This window comes from Pteropus vampyrus, unplaced genomic scaffold (genome assembly GCF_000151845.1).
Source record: "Pteropus vampyrus isolate Shadow unplaced genomic scaffold, Pvam_2.0 Scaffold23, whole genome shotgun sequence".
In the NCBI taxonomy this organism is placed as follows: Eukaryota; Metazoa; Chordata; class Mammalia; order Chiroptera; family Pteropodidae; genus Pteropus; species Pteropus vampyrus.
In genome coordinates, this window is record NW_011888804.1 from 4,724,927 (window position 1) to 4,748,428 (window position 23,502).

Consider the following 23,502-nt stretch of genomic DNA (forward strand, 5'->3'; position numbering starts at 1 on the left):
AAAAAAAAAAAAGATCCTCCTCACCTTCCAGAGCATGGGTAAGCCCCACACCCCTGGCAGGTCAGAAATGTCAGGGTCAAGAAATGTTCCCAGATATCACCTTGACAGGAGGCAGTACACAGTTACTTCCCGAGCAAGCAGGATTAAGGAGCTGGGGTAGTTAATGCACAAGCACACTATACCACCCCCCAGCTGTGCACCTACCCCCAGGACAGCCTTAACTCTAAATCCTAATTATGTTTACTTTTGGAAGTTGGTCTCAAGGGATCGGGTGCTGCAGCTCAGCTGCCCCAAGTGCCTCACTCCCAAGCAGCCTTTGACCTTGTCCCCCAAGTCTGTGGGCCTGGCGGGCTCCCATGGGGTAGATCTACTCCCCGCAGCCCTGGAGACTCTGAGCCCAGCAGTCCACCAGCCCTGCGCTAAAAGCAGTAATGCTTCTGGCCTCTGCCACTTCTGCCCCATGGTGCTGGGAGGAAAGGGGCTTGCCTGAGCCCTGGCCCGGCCCTCTGTCCCCAAGGGGTCAAGCAACAAGATGCTCCAGACTTAACCACTTGGGAGTCACATGTAGCACACACAACTATGCACAGTCACCTACTGCATATCCGAGGGTGGCAATAACAGTACACACACACACACACGATCACATCAGGCAGAGTCACTCACTACGTATGTAGATGCAGCAATCTGTTGCACACAGTGCTGACCACACTCATCATCACGCGATCACATACATATACATACTTACCCTGTCACATACACAAATACACGGACACACTCCCATATTCGATCTCACATAAATTTACACAGGAAAATACCCACAAATACACACCTATTCAGTCACATACACACACTCCCATACTCGTCACACGAAGACACACACCTACATGTGCACGCTGAGTCAGACGCACACACACACACACACAACCACAGTCACACACAACCACCCACAGGCTCACGCCTGCACATATGTGGACATTAACTCAGTCACACATGCGATCATGAGCAGTCACATTTGCCCAAAGTCACGCATAGAAAGCCACACACACAATTACAGCTCTTTGCCCTGCGTCACACACACCAGCCATGTGTGCCTGCACGCACGCACATGCTCCCATGCACGGTCGCATTCGTTCATTCGTGATTCAGGTTCAGCCATTGTGTCCGTGGGCCCCCTTCGGGGCACTGAGTCGGGCCGTCCCTGCCCAATGTGGCAGAAGCAACTGGGTGGGCACCATCAGGGACCACTTCCCAATGACATGGCGAGGTTCCCCTGGAGAGAACCCCCACCTAGGCTGGGAATCACCAATTCAGAAGGAAGGACATGTGTTTTTTTGCAGCAGGCAAGGGAAAAGCCAATCTCCAGATACACCTACTTCCTCCCTAGCCGCCTATGAACCCCCCACAGAGGCCCCGGGGCTTTGACGCAAATCCATCCCAGAGGGTGGAACCCAAGTGGGCCCTTAGCAATAATGAGTCCAACCCTTTAATTTTACAGATAGGGAAACTGAGGTCTAGAGGTGCAGAGAGATAGAAAAGGGAATTGTCAAAGTTCCCCCGGACTTCGGAGCAGAGCTGGGACTGGAACCCCATCCTCTGCCCCCATGCAGACCACACTGGACACCCCCACCCTCATCACTGTCATGGCCAGCCTTCCCCGCCGCTGGCCCGGTCCAGCCCCCACAGATGCCTGCGCTACCCGCCCCCGAGCAAAAACGAGGCAACGGGTCACGACCCTCCAAACTTTGTGCCCACCTCAGGACCTTTGCACACCCCATTCCTTCTGCTCCCCACTCTCCTCATGGCCGCTGCCTCCTGTCGTTTTTGTCATGTGCTTTTATTTATTATCTGTCTCTACCTTGGACTCCAAGATGCTGAGGACAAAGATCGCGGCCGCCTTATTCAACACGGCGCCCATCGCTTTTCGCGCAGTCGGTGCTGGATAAAGATTTGTTGAATGAAATACGTAAAGGCATTACAGCTGATGGACTCAGAGCCAAGCACAGACAAAACGTATATAAGGAATCCATGAAATGTACAAGACTGTAGAACTCGCCCCGCTCCATGCATAAAATAAAAATAGAAGTCTGACTGGTAATAAGCTTGGAGGGAACAAAACCCAGCAGCATATTTTTAGCTTTCTGAGCCTCAAAGCCTGAACTGCTTCCTCTCTCCCTGCCCCAAGTGTCCCCCACCCCCGGCCATCCCTCCCTTGTGCTCTGGGCCTTTCTTTTGTCCACCCTTCCAGCTGTTCCCAGGAGCCTAGAGAAGGAGATAGCAGATAAATGAAAGTGGTATTTTTATAGGCTGATAAAAACCACGCTTATCTAGAAAGCTCTGTCCCATCTCCCCAAGTGTCCCTAATTGGTCATTTGCCCAGTGCCCTCTCCGCCGGGGCTGCAGACACCCTGGGAGAGGTGACACAAGCCACCCTCCCTGGCCTTCTTGCTTCTGTTCCATTCCCCTCTGCCCTTCCCCCTCGGGCGGGCCCACAGGAAACCTTCGCCAGGAGAATTTAGGATGAGGAGGTAGGTGAGAAGGCACGGGGCAGAGGGGCGGTGGTGAGGGAGGGGTCCGGACTTCCCCAAGTGGCTTCGCTATGCCACTATTTAATGGTGCCAACTATATTAAATTCTATACTCCAGCAGCCTCTTAAATCCATTTATGGCCCAAGCTGGACCCTGAGCTGTAATAATAATAAAAATAAAAGAAAGAATTTATGCACCCAGGGTGTGGACCCGTCACCGGCAGAAAAGAGAAAGCTGTTTCTGGCTGATCTTGCTGGCCTGTCGCCCACCCTGTTCCCCCTGGGTAGAGGCTCCCAGGGGCAGAGAAGAAAACTAGGCTCCTGGGGAGAGAGGAGATTTTGGGAGCTGAGAGAAAAATCATCTTAACAAGCATTTGCTGGAGTCTCTCCATTCCTCTCTTGGGCTCATGGAGAAGGGCTTCCTTGTATTATATTTCTTGTATTACATTTTTAGAGCCGATCTAGACCCGACCTGTGACCAGGGACTGAAGAGAGAGCAAAGAAATAGGGCGGAAAAGGTGTAGAGAGGAAGCTGGGGTGGCGGTTCAGCTCCTAGACATCACCACGAGTTCAAATCCAGATCCTGTCGCTTCCTGGTGGCATGAACTGCGCGAGTCTCTTTGTCCCTCACAGCCTCAGTGTCTCGATCTGTACAACGGGTCTCACTAGAATACCAGCCTCAGGTGGTGGTGAAGGCAGAAGTGATATAATACATGGGCTTAGAGTAAGGCTTGATAAATGCATCGTTCTGAAGTATGCTAATCCTCTCAAGGTGGGTAGAGGCAGGTTTTATGGGAGATGCAGCCTGTGGCAGGAAGAAGGAGGCGGGAGAGGAGGATAGGAATTGGATGTGGCGGCCATATGTGTAACTGGTCCCCTGGAAAGCGTTGGTACCAACCTACAGTATCTGAAAGGAGGGCTTCCACCCATCAGAGCTTCTGGGGCATGAGAGGCGGTGTGAGGCCTGATCTGAAGGGCCCAGAGACATCCCCCGCCTCACCCCAGTTTGGCTGCTGTATCTCCTGTATATCTGCGAGGCACTTAAGAACCGAAGACAATAACTATTGGCTTTCAGTCTCGCTCCCTTAGGAGACGCCCCTTCTAGAGCAGGTACTGTGTAACTCTTGTCCCCCAGCTCCCAGACCATCACGCACTGCTTGAGCGGATGGCGGAAAGACGGAATGGAGACTGGGATCTTTGGCTTTGTCATCCTGGCGTCGGGGGTCAATGAAGCCAAGGGCAGGGGCTAGGTGTGAGAGTATTCTGTTTTTTTCTGCCTGCTGTGACACCATTCTAACTTCTTGATTACCCTCTCATCAGGAAATGAAAAGAATAGATTTGGAGCCTATGGAAGATTCATCACATTTAATGACCCAATTTGGCACGCCACCTTGCACCCACACCCTTGGGGAGCCCTCTCCCACACTGACTCTAAACTTGGCCTCTGTGACTCGCTTTGGCCACAGGACAATAACCAACTTGACATCTCGTGTGCTTCTACTCTCCTGTCCCTCTGCCTTCTCCATTTATAGCTGAGCTAGCCTGCTGGAGGACTAGACACAAAGCCGAGTCAGCCCAGTTGTCTCAGCCAAGGCCCTAGATAGTAAGAAAGCCCAACCGAGATCAATAGAGCCACACAGTTAACTGCAGATGACCTGCAGGTGATCACAAACACCTGAGTAAGCCCCAGTTGGGAGACCCATCCAGCTAACCCACAGATTCATAAGCAAAAATAAATGTTATTGCTGTAGGCACTGGCGTTGGTGGTTATTTGTTACGCAGCATTATTGTGGCAGTAGGTAACTGACACAGAGCCCTGAAGTGAAACCAACTCTGACTTTCTCCACATTCCGGGTTTGGCCAAAGAAAGGGACTTTTAAGGTTCTAGTTGCACATTTTCAGGCCCTGGCTTTAATTGCAAAGGGTGGTTATTTAAAACATCAGAAATAGATTGGTGCTTCTGGCTTCAAACCAGGGAAACTGGAGCGGACAAGGAGCGTTCCTATAGAGCCAGGTCTACACCGAAGCGATTTCCTGTTAATCTAAAACACGTAGACCTGGGTTTAGTGAGGCGGGATGAGTGATCCTTCCGAGAAACCCTAGGCGAGTTGTCACGCCACAGGGGACAGTGTCCATTTCCTCCTCTGGTTACAGCACCCTGATTTTCCCTGGGAAATAGCCCCTTCCCCACTCTCTTTACCCAGTAGGTGGGCAATTAGCATATTTCACCCCCGGCCACGATGACTGGTTCAACAATAGTCACGTGTTCAAGTTCTAGCCAATCGGAAGTTACTGCGGGATTTTTCCGGACACATGGGGAAGAGAAGGCGTCTTTCTCCTGGCCTTAAGAGTTTTAAGGATGGAAAGTCTGGCGTCGCTGGCCACCATTTTGTTACACCAGGGGGCGCCTGCAAACGGGCAAGGGCTCGACATTCCTAGGAGTCAATTTTCTCACACGTGAAAAACAGATAATAATCGTGTCCCCTCACAGAATTGTTGTGAGGGTCTGAATGAGATAATACATGAAATGCACCAGGCGAGTGATCCATAAATGTTAGCTATTGTGATTCATTTGGTGCAACCATTGGCCTAGATCTGTAATTGTTATTTAACCTGTAACTAAAAATGAGCAGATATATATAAATGTCTCTGTGATGCTTTCCATGTGCACATGGATGCTGGTAAACATATTGTATGGCGTATACTCCCAGATGCGCTAGTAAAAATTCAAGCCGTTCTTTTCAAGTGAAGAGAATCCTGCCTCTAATCAGGCATGTCCTTTGGCTTGCTCTAGGGAGGGGAGGTTTGAAATGAGCCACCCCGAACTCTCCCTGGTCATCAGAGGCGCAGATGTGGCCGCTGCAGAAGCGACTGCCTGCAATGAGGACCGGTGGAGTTGGGATTAAGTTTATCCTTAGGACCATCCTCGGTGTCCCCTTCCCTCTAGCTGTGACAATATCCTAGTGCTGCTGTAACGAAGTACCTGGGATGGAGTGGTTTAAACCATGGAAATTTATTATCTCGCAGCTTTGGAGGCTAGTCTGACATTAAGGTGTCAGCTGGGTTGGTTCTTTTCTGAGAGCTGTGAGACTCCGTTCCATGCCTCTCTCCTAGCTTCTAGAAGTTGGCTGGCCATCTTCGGTGTTCCTCAGCCTGTAGACACATCGCCTTGATCTCCGCCTTCGTGTTCACGTGGTGTTCTCCCCATGGGTGTGTCTGTATCCAACTTCCCCCTTTTTATAAGGACACCGGTCATATTGGATTAAGGCCATCCCAATGACCTCATTTTAACTTCATTACCTTATAAAGACCTATATCCAAATAAGTCACATCCCTAAGTACGGGAACATAGGACTCCAACGTATGAATTTGAGGGGAGAGGGACGTAACAAGGCGGTACCCTCTGTGCTCAACCACGGAGCATGCCCAGACCTGCAGGCACATTTCCAGCATCCGTTTAACTGAAATCCACAGCCACGGGCCAGAGGAACATCATGAGAGCAATGCCTACGTGACAGGCATTCGGAAAAAAGAAGAAAAGCAACCAGGATGCGGATGTTTCAAATCGGGGTTTGCCTCTCGCATTGAGACCCTGACGAATGGCCGATTCTCTCTGCGCGTCTACTTCCTCCGCCGATACATGGGCTTGGTGGGAGAGAAAAGGTGTTACAAGAATTAAATGAAGTCACACGGAGGAAACGAAGGTGGCGGGCATGTCGCTGAGGAACAACGCGCTACACTTTGGGGTCTGTCAGGCTGGGTTCCAGTGACACTGACAGTTACAGACTGGGTGGCCCTGGTGAGTTAACGAACGCTGGAGCCTCGGCTCCTTCACATCCAAAATTAAGATAATTTCAGGACTCACCTCATCATACTGGGGAGATAGTTAACTGACCCATGTGTGTCAGGTGTGGTGCTTGCAACCTCCTGGGTGCTCAGTCCCTGTTAGTGGTCCCCCCGCCCCACCCCATCTTTCTCTCCTTGATACTCACTTTAGTCTCAGTTTTGAAGAATAGTTTAAGGATACACACACACTGTGGCGTACGTCTTCGGAGCTGAGACTCGAACAAGACTAAGCCCCCTAAATTCCTGCTGCAGATCACCCGACTCGAGTCTCTGGGGAGAAGTTGGACATGTTTCTTTGGAAAAAGGAAGCTTCCAGATGAGACATCCACTTGTGCTGCATTCGCAAGGAAGTGTCTATAAAGTGGCAGTGAACGAAGCTGCGATTGTTACAGCGGCTCAAAGCCCGAAAGCAAAGGTGTTGGTTCAAACACCTAGAGATATCTAGACACCGTTTTATGACAATGCAGCTGTAGGCTGTCCCAGTCCAGTTTTTTACCACCCACCCGCCCCCGCCCCCAGAGCTCATAAAGTAGTCATGCCTCGATTTATATGAAGAGACAATCAGTGAATGTGTGTTAACCCATCATCTCCTATGAGACCTCGGTAATTTACTTGGAACAACTTACTTTTCAATGATGAAAGATATTTGCCCAGCCTGCATGGATCACGGTAACAACATCCTCTTTTCCCAGGAATATTAGTCTCTGTTTATTTATATCAAAGCCTTATTTCCCTTTTCACACCCCTGAAAAGAAAGCAAACAGTAGGGGGATGCAATATACCAGGAGACCCCCAGGAGGTTATTAAGCACTAATGGGAGGCGGTCTTACTTAGGGCTGACTTATAGTTCCTCTCCTGCTGGATTATGAAGGTAGTTCAAAGGGTGGCCCTAAAGTCAAGGTGGCTTGCTTAAGGGTTGGGAAATCTTAAATAGGGCCTTTCATCTCTGTGGCCACATTCTGGCTGAAAGTCATTACCATCTGCTTGGAGCTGGGTGGCCAGAGGGTTGAGCTGGTGGTCACTCGCACCACCTATAGACCATTTTCCACAGCTCAGTAGCCCTGGACAGTTGCCTGGATGGGCGTATTCACATGGCCACTCGTGGATTCCGTGAACGTTTCTTTAGATGCCAATATGGCAGCACGTCCTGGCCCATGCATTATCTAACATCTCATTTGATTGACGTGGAGGAAAAGGGATGATGAAGTTTTTAGCCCGCTCTTGTGTGATGTGAAAATAAGCCAATACCTCCTGGCCAAGGCTTGTCGGGGGATAGTGGCAGCGGGTGAGAAAGAGATTCTCGATGCCGAGACACATTTTCAACGGAGCTCAGTAGCTGAAGCCCCTGGGAAGGGCATTTGGGCATCACAGTTCAGAGCAGGCAGACTTGGGTGGCCACGGGGAAGTCGCTCGACTCTTCTGAGCCTCAGTTTCCTCTTCTGCAAAATGGACATCCTAGAACCTCCCTTCCAAGATTGCTGAGAGGATTAAAGGATTAGGTAAGATATTCATGTAGAACATTTAACACACCACTGACAGAGGGCCACCAGATGTAGGGAAATTACCGTTCTTCCTCTCTGTGGTCCATGTGTAAAGCTGAGAAAATTTGCTTCTCCTAACCCACAACAAAGGGTTCAGGCCTTTTAATGGGAAGAAAAGTCAATCCTGAAGAGGTTGTTCCTCAGCCTCGATGACTTTATCTGAAAAGATGAAACTGTGAACACCCACCTTGTAGGATTATTGCAAGGATGACAGATAAGGCTCATGCAGTGCCTGGGACAGGGCAGACGCGCAATTGCTGGAGACGGAGCATAATTAGAATCATAAGCAGCGAATCAGATCAAGAGTCCACGGGACTGGATTTACTAAGCCTTAGTTCACCGCTATTTCTTTAACACCCCCTTCAGCTCCAATATCAGTACTTAGTCAACGCCCGACCGGTCTAAGGCTGAGAACGTCTTTTCCACCAGTTTCTCTGGACCAAACGAAAGCGATTTAACAGATGTAGATACCTGGAATTCATTTCATGCTCTAACCCCATCTTATTCCAAAATCAACTTCCAGAGCTATCAAGCAGGAGCACGTAATTTAAATAAATATTGGCTGAGTGTCCACTGTCTACACCACTCTTGGTGCTGAAGTTAGTGACCAAAATCAATAAACATCTCTGTCCTCAAGAAGCTCATACTCTAATGCCAGGCTACTCAACCACAAATAAATAAGGGGCTTGCACCACTCAACGCTGGCCGCCTCATCCCCAGCTTTCTCTCAAATGCTGTTGAAAGGGCCATCTAGGTCTTTATTTACAAAGTAAAGAGTGGACTCTACTCGTATGGAGAGATGAATAGAGATACACAGACACATACAAATAACATGGCTGGAGATCCAGAAAATGATTTGAGCACTGATGCTGTGTCAGGCATTCTACTAAATGTACGACTTACTTTAACGCAAATTTAATTCTCGCGAGATCCTAGGAAATAGGTACCGTTGTTGCCTCCTGTGAGCGGATGAGAACACTTGAGGCTCAGATAACAAAAGTGATTGGATTTAACAAAGAATCATTTCAGAAGTCACCGTCATCGGTGTAAATGCAGCCTTCAATTATTGGAATGGATTAGAGGGTATGAAGTCAATTCAGACAAGTTGGAATATGGAACAATGGTAATGGTTTGAGTGTAAGCGGTTAAATAAAGGGAACCGAAGACTTTTATGTTTTTACAGGAAGGCTGCCTTCCTGAACAAATCTTAAGAGGGACCCAAATCTGTAAGCAGATTTATGGAAGCACACCTAGCTGAAGATGACCTAAAATGGCCTGTGGGCTTAAGGTAGCTCTGAAAAGTCACATGGTCTTTGAAATCCCAGCACCCATAAAAGCTGGGCCAACGAGCATCATGAAACCATGAGCCAGTAACACAGGAAACTTGGATGGGCTTCCTTCAAAGCCCACTTCTATGAGTTCACAGAAACCAAAGGCTTGGAGCAATGTTATATTAGGTGTCTAATGAAAAAGCCGTCACCTTCCAAAGGATTAAACATTATGCTCACACACAAAAAAAAAAAGCACGTGGAAACATCAGACAAGCCCAAATAGAAGGACATTTTCCAAAACAACTGGCCTGTACACTTCAAAGACGTCACAGTCAAGAAAGGCAAAGAAAGGCTAAGAAATTTGTCCAGATTAAAGGAGGGGAAACGTGTCAACTAAATGTAATACGTGATCCTGGATTGGATTCTGAATGGGTTGGGGGGCAGGGGAGGTGGGACAACCATAAAGACCATTATTGGGGCAAATGATGGAAATGAAATGTGGATTTGCTAAGACTCTTGCCTCGATATTGTATTTTCTGATTTGGTAATAGTGTTGTGATTACATAAGAAAGCAGCCTTGTTTTTAGTAAATACCTACTGGTGAGTGTAGAGTAAAAAGGAAGTATATCTCTAACTTACTCAGGTGGTTCCTTAGAAATTGATAAAGAGAGAGAGAGAGAGAGAGAGAGAGCGAGTGTGAGCGTGAGTGCACGCATACGTGATCGTGCTATGAGCCTAGTTGGCTATAAGCCTAGAGCATCTAGTGACTATCTGGAAACATCTTATCTGATGATGAATCCAACAGAGAGAGAAACAGAGCCAAAAGATGAAGAGACCTTGTTAGGTCCTTGATCCAAATATGCCTGAAGCCAAACTTCCCAATTTAATGAGCCAATAGAATCCTCCTCTTTTTAAATAATTTTTGTTCAAGCCAGTTTGAGTTGTGTTTCTGTCAGTTGAGTGAAGTAAGTTGAGAAGTGGATATTGCGATGCTATATCACGGGACCACTCCGTTGCAGGCACTCTGCTAGGCAGCGGGCATGCAAAGACGGATACCCTACTTCTGACGGTCTCACCATGGTCAAATAAGGAGGTGGACACATAACCAGCTCTTACGATACGATGCCACCCGATATTTTTCAACCTCTCCTTCTGACCTGGTGGGGACAGCCCAAGTTCATCCTCTTTCATGTGCCTTCTTCACTAACCACTGTTTCTATAGGGATCAACCATCAAACATCCACATAGATGAAGAACGGGATACGACACTGAGCACCCTACTTTGCAAACTGCATTCACAGCTTATGAGGAATAAAATGGATAGAGACTGGTATGTAATAATAATTAAGAAATGTTTTTGGAATTCATTAAATCATATAAATAGCCTACTTGGTGATTGAAAGAGCATGTGGTTGTGAGGTGGGGAGACTTAATGACATTTGCCAAGAGAGAGTAGTTGAAAACAGATTCTTAGATGAACATTAATTTCTCAAGCCTGAGAGGCCATCAGAAACATCTGACAACATTAACTGCATCTTAAACCGAGGCTCAGGGCCAGAAGCTCTTTAGAACACTTCAGCCTGATTAAAAGTGACTGTTTTCTTTCTTTCTTTCTTTTTTTTTACAGAATCCTAGAATCCTTACCTAAAAATTACGATGGTTAGCATCGTTAGGGATTAGTCACCCTTCTCGTGTGATAACCACATTCCTGGATGACAGCGTTTCTGTGAATTTGCCAAGCAGGCAACAAGAAGGCACTGCTTCAATCCAGTTTTCACTATTATTTTCTGTGGTTTGTGTCATCATCTTGGATCTAAATGGAACCTGAATCCATGTCTGTATATGGCTAATCACCAGGGCTATAAACTAGGGCCTCCCGTGAATATATACTCAATATGCTTTATATTAATTTGTCAGAGCTGCCATAACAAAGCACTGCAGGCTGGGTGGCTTAAAGAGCAAAAATGTATTTTCTCATGATTCTGGAGGCTAGAAGTCCAAGATCGAGGTGTTGGCAGAGCTGGTTTCTTCTGCATTCTCTCCCCTTGGCTTGTAGACGGCTATCACCTTCTCCTTTTGTCTTCACATGGCCCTTCCTCTCTGTCTGCATTTTGTTTGTGTCCTAATCCACCTTCCATGAGGACACCAGTCATAACGAATTAGGGTCCACCTGCGTGACTCCGTTTTACCTTAATTACCTCTTTAAAAGACTAACATCTAAATACAATCACATTCTGAGGTACCGGGGTTAGAAATTCAGCATAGGACTTTTTTGAGGAGACAATTCAGCCCATAACATGCTTTCGCTTACTTGTCGAAGAACTTATTATGTGCCAGACACCGTGCAAACACTTTATGTGCCCGATCCATTTAATTCTCACGACAACCCCAGAAAGATGGCACCATCATCCCTGTGTTACTGATGGGGAAACTGAGGCTCAAAGTAGGTAATTTGAACAAAGCTACACAGCTGCTAAATGTTAGAACTGAGATTTAAATCAGGTCCAGTTGACACCAACTCCTATATTCTTAACCGTCACCCTAAAGTGTCCCATATTTTGGCCATTCTCAAGATGATCTTAAGCGCAGCCAGAGAACTTTAAAGGAGAAAAATCAATATTTATATATTAATTTTAATGTATATTATATTAAAAAAAAAAAAAAGACTAACCCACCAAACTCATGATGCTTAGGATGAGTCCAAAGTAGATATTTAGATTTAGAACAGTGAATAAAAAGGAAACTAGAATAAAGAGTGCCCGAATATGGCAAAAATGATGAAGTGAGTTCGACAATGACTGAACCGTGGGAAGTATTGACTTCCGAAATATACAAATTCATGCAAACACATTACAAAGCCACCACAGTGCGCTCCCTGTCAGCTCGACACCCACGCACATCTCCTGAAACCATATTGTATCCCCTGCTAACGACGATAACAAAGTCGATTTCTGCCAGCCCTGGTACAGCACTCCCCACACTGGAGCACGACTGATCACGCTAACCCTTTTCTCCCCAGAGGATGCAAACTTTCTTTTTTGTCTTTGAGTAATGTCCATTCTCCATTCTTCTTCTAGCCGATTAATATAAAGGAAAAAAAACATCTATTTCATCATTCGCCTTCAATCTCTCTCTCTCTTTCCAGCCCCATTTATTCCCATATTACCAGCCTCTGGAAAACTAAGCCATCCATTAAGCCACCAGAGAGTATGTTAGGACCACGGGTGAAGTTTGTGTCTGATTTTCTCCCTTCCCCCAAGGATATGGTGCATTGTTTTCCCTGCACCCAACGGCAGCCAGCATCTTTCGTCAGTTCTTCTCCATGGATTCTGTGGCTTTATTAGCAAATGAAAATGGCTCAGCTCCAACTGACATCAATGGGGTCTCAGCTATAGGCAGGACCTGAGCATTTCCTGTGGCCCCAAGCCTCAGACAAACCAGTTTGAAAAGAAGCCAGTTGGCTTTACTCAAGCTACCAGTGAGCTATTTTTGACATAAAAAGAAGCTGAGTTTGGCTGATAACTGATTGAAGAAATTTTAAACACAACTGCGTAGTTGGGGGATTAAACATCTTGGCAGCGGTGGCAGAGAGACAGAGGAAGGATACAGAATTTGGTCAGGCACCATGTTTTGAAAACAATGAATTGAATTCCATCAAGTAACCGGTTGTTTGCAAAACAACTGTTTGGTTGAGTTGCATCTGTGTATTTTCTTCTCCCTCACGTCTTTCTCCTACCTAAATCACTTACATAGGAAGACGAAGCCTTAATATTTTCATAAACCAGAAGTCGACGCAGCAATGAGAAAAATTCTGTAACACACGAATATAATGTGTTCCTTTAATCTCTCAATTTCAAAAGTTAAGATAAAAATTTCTGAAACGTTTGGGATATGTATGTAACAGAAAAATGGTTTCCGAATTTCCATCTATATCTTACGTATGTAAAATAACATATTTATGCAGACTTCAGATCTTTTATTTTCAATCATTTAAAAAGGATTCACATAATTCACACTCCCGCCACTCACCCCACCGCCTGCCCACCTATGTTTCTTCACCTCTGCCTGTTGCAATGCAAGAAAATATAATTATTTTTCCTTGAGCTCTGGAGGACTAGACACCCAGAAAGGTCACGTGATCTGCCTACGGTCACACAGCCGCCATCAACTGGCCCAGTTCTATTTGAAGTCCCTGCTTCATTTTTCTCACTCTGTGTTGTTTGATGTGGTTCGATATAAAAATTTAACAGAAGTCCCTGTTGCTTATTTTCAAGCCTATAAAATAATAACAACTCAGCCGCATTGTTAGCTGAGTCCTAAAGATCATTTTTCAACTTTGGAATGTGTATCCTTGATAAGAGTCTGGTCAAAATTGCCCCGGTACAATGCGACAGTAATAATCTTATTTCTAACTATAACAGCTACTAGTTATTGAGTGTTTACCACGTAGAGCTCCTTTAATCTCCACCTCGACCTTTACAAGCTAGCCCTTATGTCTCCATTTTACAAAGGAAGAAACTGAAGGTCAGCAAGGTAAAGGCTGCCCAAGATCTCACATGCAAGCGTGACACTGAAAATATTTGGTAAAACCAGCAGTATATACGCTCGAAGTCCCAACAAGCCTTTTGAGTATCTACTTGATAGAAACGCTTGCGCATAGAATAATCACCGGCATATATAAAGAAATAGGTACAAAGATGTTCATTGTACCATTGTTTATAATGGCAAAAAAAAAAAAAAGGGAAAAATCTAAATATCCATCAACAGAGAAAATGACCTTGGGCTAGTTATTTAACTCTGTATGCCTCAGTTTCCTTATCTAGATAATGAGGACTTGCAATAGCAACTTTCTCATAGGTTTGAGAATTAAGTGAATTCATTACCTAAACTGCTTAGAACAGTGCTCGGCGTGTGGAAAATGTTATGTATGTGTTAGCTATGATTGTTGTTATGTAATAAATTGCTACGGAGCAATTTAAATGAATTAAAAATATATTTATATAATATGTGCAATGACATATTATATCTATTTACCAAGACAAATTAAACTCAGAAAGATAACGTTGAATGAAAAAAGCAAATTGTAGAACTTTACGCATAGTATGAGGTTCACGCAAATGAAGAAATACAAACCATGTTTTCGTATCACTTATGGAGAAGTGCATATTTCTATATAAAAGTCTAAAAATGTGGACTGCAGATATTTACCGAAACGATGATCGTCATTACCTACCTCTAAGGAGAGGAAGGGATAGGGGATGAGATTAGAAAATGGAAAAGCACTGCGACTTTATAATATTTTACTTCTGTTATTAAAAAAAAGATTCAAAGTGACTATGACTACATGTTAATAGGTATCCCCCTCCCAAGTGCAAGTGCACAGGTATTAGAGATATTTATCTGTGTACTTTTCTGTATTTAAACAATTTTTTACAAGTCTAAAGAAAAAGTCCACAAAATGTTTGTTTATGTGGCTATGAGAAGAAGCCCACAATCAGCATATTTGTGATCTCATCGCCCTCCTATTCTGGGGGCTTTTTTTTTTTCCTGGCAGGAAGGAGGAAAAGATTTTACTTACTAATGACCCAAAAAAGAAAAGCATCATTCATCATCCAACTGTACGATGATCTTTGCAAAAAAAAAACAACTATGAAGTCGTTTCCCAAACACATCTCCAGGGAAGAACCCAGCGTTTGTTGCTGACACCATAAGGTAGAGACATTTAACCACACACCCTAAACCGCAGACCCCAGGCTGAGAGAGCTCTCCATTACCAACCTTTGATTCTCTGCAAAGGATGCAGGGGAAACACCTTCTACCCAAGGTGGACTATCTCATGCCAGGATAGGAGTCGATTTAAGTAAACGATGCTCAAACACACTTATGAAAGGAAATGCATTTTTATCCAGAAGAAGTCATTTCAAAAGTCAATAGATAGTTTATAATTTGTGCAGCAGTCCTAAATTTGTAAACACTACCCTATTTTTTTTTTAATATGACCACAGACATTTTCAAGTTTAATGCAAATTTCCTTCCTTATTGATGTCTACCTACATTCAAAGTAGACAGACTCTCTCGGTCCAGGTATTTGCTTCAACTGCTGATATCACATACAGACACACACGCATATGCACAGGCACATACACACAGAGAAGTAACAGAAATACCAATTCTGCTTTGTGCAACCCTCATCTCTATTTGGAAGAGCCAGACAGAGAATTTTAGCATCTTTCCCCTGTTTTGAAGGTTGCAATTTATAAGATACTTGCTCTGATGGTGAAGCATAATTCCTCTGTTATTTTTCTAGCAATGGCGGAAGACTCTACGACCTACATCAGGAAGGAAGCTGGTGAAGAATATGGAGCATAATGATTTGTTTTTCACTCTACTATTACTAGCTAGTATTCACTGTGATTTTTCTTTGTGCCAAGCATACTCTTAGATGCTTTGCATGTTTTGTCACATTTAATCCTCAAGGGAAACCTTTATGGCAGGTACTAGTATTAGCCCCATTTTACAGGTGAGAAGACCAAGGCAGACAAGTTGAAGAATTTGCCGAAGGTCACAGAACTAAAAAGTCACGGCCCGGGACATGGATTCAGGCACCTGAGCTCGCACACACTAGACTATACGTTGAGTCTGAAAGGTTACTATTCAAACGAGAAGAAACGAACCATGCCTAGATTTTATCCAGAAAATATAAAATAAAGGGGTCCTAGCTGGAATTGCCTGGGAAGAAGGAAACTGGCAGTCTATGAAAGGTGCTAAGATGGAGACATAGTTTCACTGCATCATTTTAAAACAGAGTTTGAATTTAACTTGTATGCTACACAAATATATAGGAAATGAACACGCACTTTAGCATCTTGGATGTGTAGTGCCCAGGATGTCCTAGACACTCAAGAGACATTTGCAGACTTGGCCATGAGTTAGTCCCATCTGCCAAAAAAAAAAAAAAAAAAAAAAAAAAAGATTCCTGGTATCTTCCTGGGTGTTAGTTACTCTGGTGCCAAAGGAATGCATTTGAAGTTTGAAGGCATCCCCTGCAGAAGCCCCATTCTCAGATAAGAGGAAATTTGGTACCCCCCAGCTCCTACGTGTAAGAGGCTCCCCACAGGAATCTGAGCACCACATCCGATCTTAACCGAGAAATTTTCCAAAGCCATATTCTCACACCCCATTACCTTTCAGGACTTTGTGCTGGCTCCGGGGATGAAGACCTGCTAGGATTTATGGGAACCGCTATAGGGGCTGGAGAAAAGGACAGGACTTGGGACCAAATCCTCTTGAAGCACCGAGTCCACGGGCGGGTTTCCTGTGAACGTTTGAGACGTGCCTGACTTAGATCTGTCTCTGACTTCAAGTCCACCTCTCGCTGCCTTCTGCTACCATGTCTTCTGGCAAAACAAAAAAAATCGTCTTTGCACTTAACGTTAGAACCGTTCCTGCCTCGGACTGGACTTAGCTGTTCTCGTCCGAGCATTTTATTTTTCACACATTTAACTGTGAAGGGTGGGAGATGGGGTGGGAATTTAAGGATAGAAGAGGGGTTGGAGGAGTTGGAAAAAGAAAAATGATGAGGAATTGGGGAAGATGCCGAACTAGAGGTTAGTGAGATCGTAGTTCATCGGTTTAGGGTCACAGACTATCGGGGTTTGCAAGCATCTTCCTAAGTATGTGACCTTGGGCAGGAGATTTGCCTCTAAGAGCCTCGGTTTACACACCTGTGAAATGGGGCTACGGATGCCTCTCGGCAGAACTGATGGGAAGATGAAATGAGATGTTTTTAAAACAGTTGGCCGAACCTCTGCATGTGGACGAGGGTTCATCAGATGTTGAGTACGTGTCCAAAAGGAAGAAGTCGAGAGAAGAGGGCAATCTGGGGACCACTGAGCGATGGACCACCGGGGCCGCGAGCATTTGCCGTGATTTTTTTCAATCCCATTAAGAATTTCCTTTGGCATAGGTAAGACATACAAAAGGCAAAGCAACAGAAAAAGGACAAAAAGATATACAAAGTCCCATTCTCTCCCTCGACGATTCAGTTAGTTTTCCGGAAGTACCTATGGTGACAGGGCGACGGTGTCCTTTCTGGACGCACTTCTGGAAAGCCTGCACAGTAGCATGAGTTTCCTCTCGCGAACGGCGGCACGCTATGCTAGCTGCCCTGCCCGTTGCTTTTCATTTTATATTTTTACTTATGTCTCATAGATCTTTTCTTAAATCCGTGCACGCAGAAAGCTCTCGGTCTCCTCCACCGCTGCCTAATAGTTCACTGTTCCCTTCACCGTGATTCATGTCACCAGTTCCCGATCAATTTCTATCAAGTCCTTTTCCAACTTTTATCATCACGGCAGTGCTGCGTCGAATATCCTGATACATATGTCATTTTGTGTGTGCACGATCGCATCTGTAGGATGGACATCTCGGAGGAAAGTTGCTGAGTCACGGGGGGGTGCTCCCCCGTATTTTTGGTGGCTGCACCACATCAGCCACCCACACCGGTGGAAACCATTCACTTTCTCCTGACCCGTGTTCGAGAATGCCTCTCTCCCACACCCTCGCCGCCACTGTGTGCTAATTAAATGTGTTCATCTTTCCCAATCTTCTTACTGGTTTCTAAGCTTTGAGAAAGCTCGGCAAGCAATGGCTTAAAAAAAAAAAAAAAAAAACCGAGGCTCATCAGCCAGATGCAGGGGTCATTCCAGAAAAGCCACACGTAAAGGGCTTGTGGTCAGGAAAATGAAGTGTGATGCTGTTACCAGTATTTCTTCCCCGAAGTCACCTCCTTGATCCCCACACAGGAGCGCCTGTTTCTCCCTGTCTCTAGAAGCACAAGTCCCCGGCATAGGTCCCCAGGGAGCTTCTCCCTGCAGGAGGCTGTGATCACCCTGGTGTTGCCACCACCGGCTCAGAGATGTCAACATCCTCTCTCGCTGTCTGGTCTGAATTGCAGGCTGAGTTTCAGGCCTGGGAGGAAATGACCTCTTATTAATAAGGAAGCTTGGGAAAGGTAGATGGGGCGGGGGCTACTCGTGGGGGCAGAGTGGTCAGATGTTAATATTCTCATCACCTAGGAATAGGGGCAAGGGTGTAGAATTCCTACACTCTTTGTCAAAGCAGAGAAGTGAAATGCCTATAAGATGGATGTTGGTGGCTCTGAACAGCATATTATGGAACATGAAGCTTTTCATTCAGGTATATTTATGCGATTTTTATTTACCTAATAAATACAACAATGGATGAACAGCTGTTGAGAAGGGGGAGACCTGGGCTCAGAAGGGGGAAAGGGGAAAAGAAATCTGTCATCCAGGAAGGGCGCTAGGTGGTCTCAGCAGGATTTTAAGCTCGGGTGGTTTGTTTGTCTTCTTGAAATTCTTGCTAACTCTTGGCAAGGTTTTCTCCCGAGCTCTCAGCACAAAGATGGCGTTGATGAAATGGGCAGCAGACATGCACAGACCCCAGGATGTGCCTGCAGATGATAACGCACGGGGCAGACCCCTGATAACTGGAGAGTTCGCCCTGCCCACATGGACAGTCCTGCTGACTCTGGAACCTCGGCGTTCTTATGAATCTTCCAGCACCCTCTCCTCTCCAATACACTCAGTCTTGGAGAGGCTGGTGCTAGCCAAATGCAGGACTTGGGGACGCTGGTATTAGATGTCCCTCCCCTTCTGATTTCCTCCAAGCCAATGTGACCTGTCTTTAGTTGGATTTGCCATAATCAAGACAGTTTAAGTTCAACTGCTGCACATTCGAAGCCAAGAAGTAGAGAATTAAAGTAGAAGGGGGATGGGGGGGCGGGAAGGAGGGAAGAAAATGATGCGAACGTTTGGAGGAGGAGAGAGAGAGAAATGAAGACATGGAGGAGAAGAGCGAGCGGGCGAGGCCGGGAGGGAGCTGGATGAGGAGACACGGTCACGACAGCTCCGACGGGCGACGCTCTGGACGTTTTGTGCAGCCACCCCTGCGCTCCGTTTCGCCGCGGCGCCCACGTCTGACCTCTTAAACAAGCTCTCGCTCATGGCGAGGCATATAAAGGCGTTTTCGATTAAACCTAATTAACAAGCCGAGCTGAAAAGCTTCTCGGGCGGGGTCTGGAGGGAGGAAGCAGGGCCCTCAACTCCCGTGACCCAGGCCACAAGGACATCGGGGGGACCTCCGCGCCGGAGGCCGGGACCTCGGCCTGGTCCCTTTCTCACGGGCGGGTGAGGCCGCCCGGTTTGAGACGATCTTCCCCCAGCGTCCCGGCGCTCAGGCGCGGGGATGGAGCCTGCAAACAGTCGGGGCGCATCGGTGCTGTTCCGGCTCCGAGTCGCTTTAGAACCCACAACCCGCCTTTCTCGAGCCGCTGCGCTTAGGCCTCTTTACAACACAAACCTATAATTTACACATTTTGATTCCGCCTGTAATTTCGCCCTCCGAGCTCCGATGCCATAAAACTCGTGAGGCCTGGCAAAGGGACCCCCGCCCCCCACCCAAGGCCCCAGCTCTCCCAGAAGTTCCCTGCGCTGCTTCAAATAATCGCGTGGAAGGCGGCCAAGAATAACTAGAAAATAAACACAGCTCCCCCGGCCCTCGGCGCGCAGGCCCCGGGTCCCTGCCGGCCCCACCTGGCTCTCGGGCCCGGGGGAGGCGGGGAGGCCGCGCCGAGAGCCCCGTGCTCGTAGCGCTGCCTGTAACCCTGAAACCGCCCCTGGATCTCTATTCAAAACGGGTGACCCGCTGGCTGGCCTTTGTCCCCGCGGTTCTTCCTAGCGGGAACGTCGTCTGGCTTCCGACCTCTGTCCGGAAAAAAAAAAAGCACATCGACAACAAAGAACAAACGCGGACTCGAGACTTGAGTTTTCTCCTCTAAACCGCGGGACTTTCTGAGCAGATAGGAGACCTCGCCCTGTGCGCCCAGGGCGAGGCGGAGATGCCACGGCCGCGGGCGTACCCTACCGTGCGTGTACATAACGAAGTGTATATGCGCTAATGCGTGTGCGAAGGATCGTGTGTGCGCAAAGATGAGTCTGCCTACAGATAAATTATGCGCAGATTTTGGCGCCTTGGAAAATGCAAACGACACATGCAAACGATTATCGATGTGCAAAAGGTTCCGCGCCCACGTGCCCGGCGATTTGGGGTGCGCGAGTATGTGCACATGATTCTTGGGGGCAAACCGTTTCGTGTGCAAGCGATTTGGTGTTCGCCCCTATGTTTCTACGGCTGCAAACAACTGTGCGAATGTGTGCCGCCTTTACCAAGCTGAAGAAAGAGCTCCCCAAAATCGTGTCTCTGTGGTTGGTCAGGGTGCCCCGAGCAGCAGCGTGTAAAAGAAAAATTGTCTCGCTTCCAACCGTGCCATGTCCGGGAGGATTCTGCCTGCTCCCCGAGTCCAAGCGAAAGCAGAGAGTGGGAGAACTGATAGGTGTTTTCGGGTCCTCTCTGCCCGGCTGCCAAGTTGCCTGCGCATTCGGGCAGCGGCTTGTGTCTGCACAGCGCTACGCCGCAGGCAGCCACCCATTCCCCCTGACGCATGGTCTTTTCGCTGCGGCCACAGAGCTCCAGGTCTCTGCCAAGGTCTCCCAGTGCCGGAGAGCCTCCTAAAACCTTCCCAAGCCTGGCGCAACCGACCCAGACCAGTGCCACGGGCAGAAAGAGAAAGTTCTCGAGTTTTACCCAGCAAGCTCTCGCGCCCAGAGACACCCCAATCGACAACCTCTGCGGGAAAGGTGGGACAGTAAGCCCATGTGTCCCCCACGGGCACTGTAATGGCGTAGAATGTCCTGGCTAAAGCAGTCAGTCCCTCCCAGTGTGCACACGTGTGCCCAGAATTATAATACAATATAACACATCGTAATATCGGATATTATGCCGCGTTTACCTTCCATTAGGATGTGTATATTGTGTGAGGCTGTGCTTATGTGTTTGTTACGACGTGCTGTGATATTGTATCTCTCAATCTCACCACCATGAGCTTACTTGACCCCCACGAGGACCCTGGAGGCAGGACTCAATTCTCTCACTGCTGGCAGGAGGCACAGAGAGGGGCAGGTACTAGCCCCAAGTTATCCAGCCAGAAGGGGCAGGGCTTGGATTGAAACCCACAGCTTGGGTACCGGCGGTGGTAGGGGTGAGAAGCAGATATCCACCCACGCAGCTCAGGTAAAAGAGATCCTACACCACACACTGCTGTTTCTGGACTAACCCAACAATATATATTTATTTGATTACGTTCACACCATCTGGCTGAGAAGAGCGGCTGCCAGCCTGCACTCTGCCACCCTCTGGCTGAGAACTCACCACGGACAGGCCTTCACCTCCACCAGAGGTCAGTCCCCATCTTGGTCCAGCCTTCCCTTCCTCTTGCCCGCTTCACTGAGCAACCTTAGGAAGGAAGTACCGTTATCATCATGGTTCACAGATGAGAACGAGGTTCAGAGAGGTTCAATCGTTCGCCCATTGTCACTCGGCAAGTGACAAGAGAGGTACAGTTCAGACATGTGGACCCCAGAACTCTCGATTTCGATAATTAGATTCGCAACCCCGCCCGAGGCATCTGCCTTAATTGGAGTCCCAAGGTGGATGGGGGGGACCGCCAGTGGGGAACGGGTTCTAGTGACAATGTTCTTAACATTTGGGAGTTAGGGACGTCCTGGGGGTGCAGTAAAAACAAGAGGGAGGAGATCCATGCACCCAAATTAAAGTCTTTGGAACCACAGTTGTGGCCCAGGACCTGGCCTGTGACTGGGTTGCAACTCCACACAGGTCCTCGGGGCCAGTAGAGACGAGGTTAGACCCTTCACACGTCCTAGCTTTCCCTCCTCTTGTGTGCTGCTGGGGGTGCAGGGGGAGGGGGGGAGTGGCGGGCGCACACGCCAACACAACCACAGGACACAGTTGGATCACCTCCCTCCAGACGTCAAATGAAGGGGACACAGTGGTCTCGAAACTGTCCCCAATGATTGGAGGACAATAAGCAATCCCCAAACCCAAGGAATCTCGGGGGGAGGGGGACTTCTCCTTCACGGTTTTCAGACTTTCTTGCTTCCAAGCAGACAGCGATCCTGGCAAGACGAAGGGCCAGAGGAAGGACCCCAGCCCCGGCGCGCCTGGATTATTCCGTCCCTGACCCCAGCCCGCCGACCTCACGTTTTCCTTCCCAAAACTCCAAGTCGTGGGTGAACCTCGCGTTCCGCTACCAGGGAACCGGCCTCTTTCCGAGGTCTCTATCGGAGGTACTGACGCCTGAGAAACCCTCTGCCCCGCAGGAAACGGAAGGGTCAGAAATTGGCGCCTCCGGCAAACCGATATCCGCCCCCGGTGAGATCTGACGGACGTTTCCGAAACTGCAAAAGTCGACAAAAACCGTCCCAAACCCCGGGCGGATTCTCCCCCTGCCCGTTACTCCCGCTGGGTTTGGCGAGGGGGGGGCAAGCGTCTGCCAAGGGCAGGGAGGGAGACGTTTAAAACAAACGAACAAATACAAGGTGTTTTGTTTGATTTTGTTTTGACTTTCGAGATGAAAACGTGTATCTACACCTTGCTTGGGAGATGAAAGGAAATTAGAAAGTTTTCCGGAAATTTTGGCCTTAGCTTCCCCTCTGCCATGTACACTTAATTATCCGGACATTTGGGGGGAGGGTTTAGAGATTTAGTGTCTGGGAGACTAGGAGAGCCTTGATTTTCTATTTCTGCGTGTATGTCGAGGAGTCATGTCTGTGGGAGGGGACCACCATTTGGGAAACCCGATTTTGAGGCTCTGCCCTAATCAGTGAAAGCACCTTGAACCCACATAATCCGAGAAGAGGCCAAGTTGATGGGCCTCGTCATCACACCCGCTTCTCCCTCCCTCCCTCCCAGCCCCCGGGGGTCATCGGGAAATCTGGCAAAGGAAAAAACTCCAAAAGTATCTGGAAAATTCAGGAGACGGTGTGTCCTTCGAAGTCACAGCTAGGGGAGGCACAATTTCACCCCTGCTCACACAATCTGGACAATCGTCCCGGTCAGAGCAGATTTCCACCGCCTCGCGAATCCAGGAAATTCTGGGTAAATCGGTCTAATAACATCTGGATGATTGAAAATGTCTCCTAGATAATTCAAGAGACACCTGATGGGGTGAATTTGTGGCTCGGCGGCGATTTCGAGCCAAGGTTAAAAAGTTGAGTTGAGTTTTTCGTTTTGTTTTAATTCAAAATGCGCGGCCGGGGTAGAATTTCCGCCTCCGCCACACCGCCGAGTCCCTGAGAACTACATTGTGGTGGACACTTTCATCCACGGCCAAGCTCCCCTCCCCGCCCCCCTCCAAGAGCAGATCCCTGGCTCCGGGGCCAAA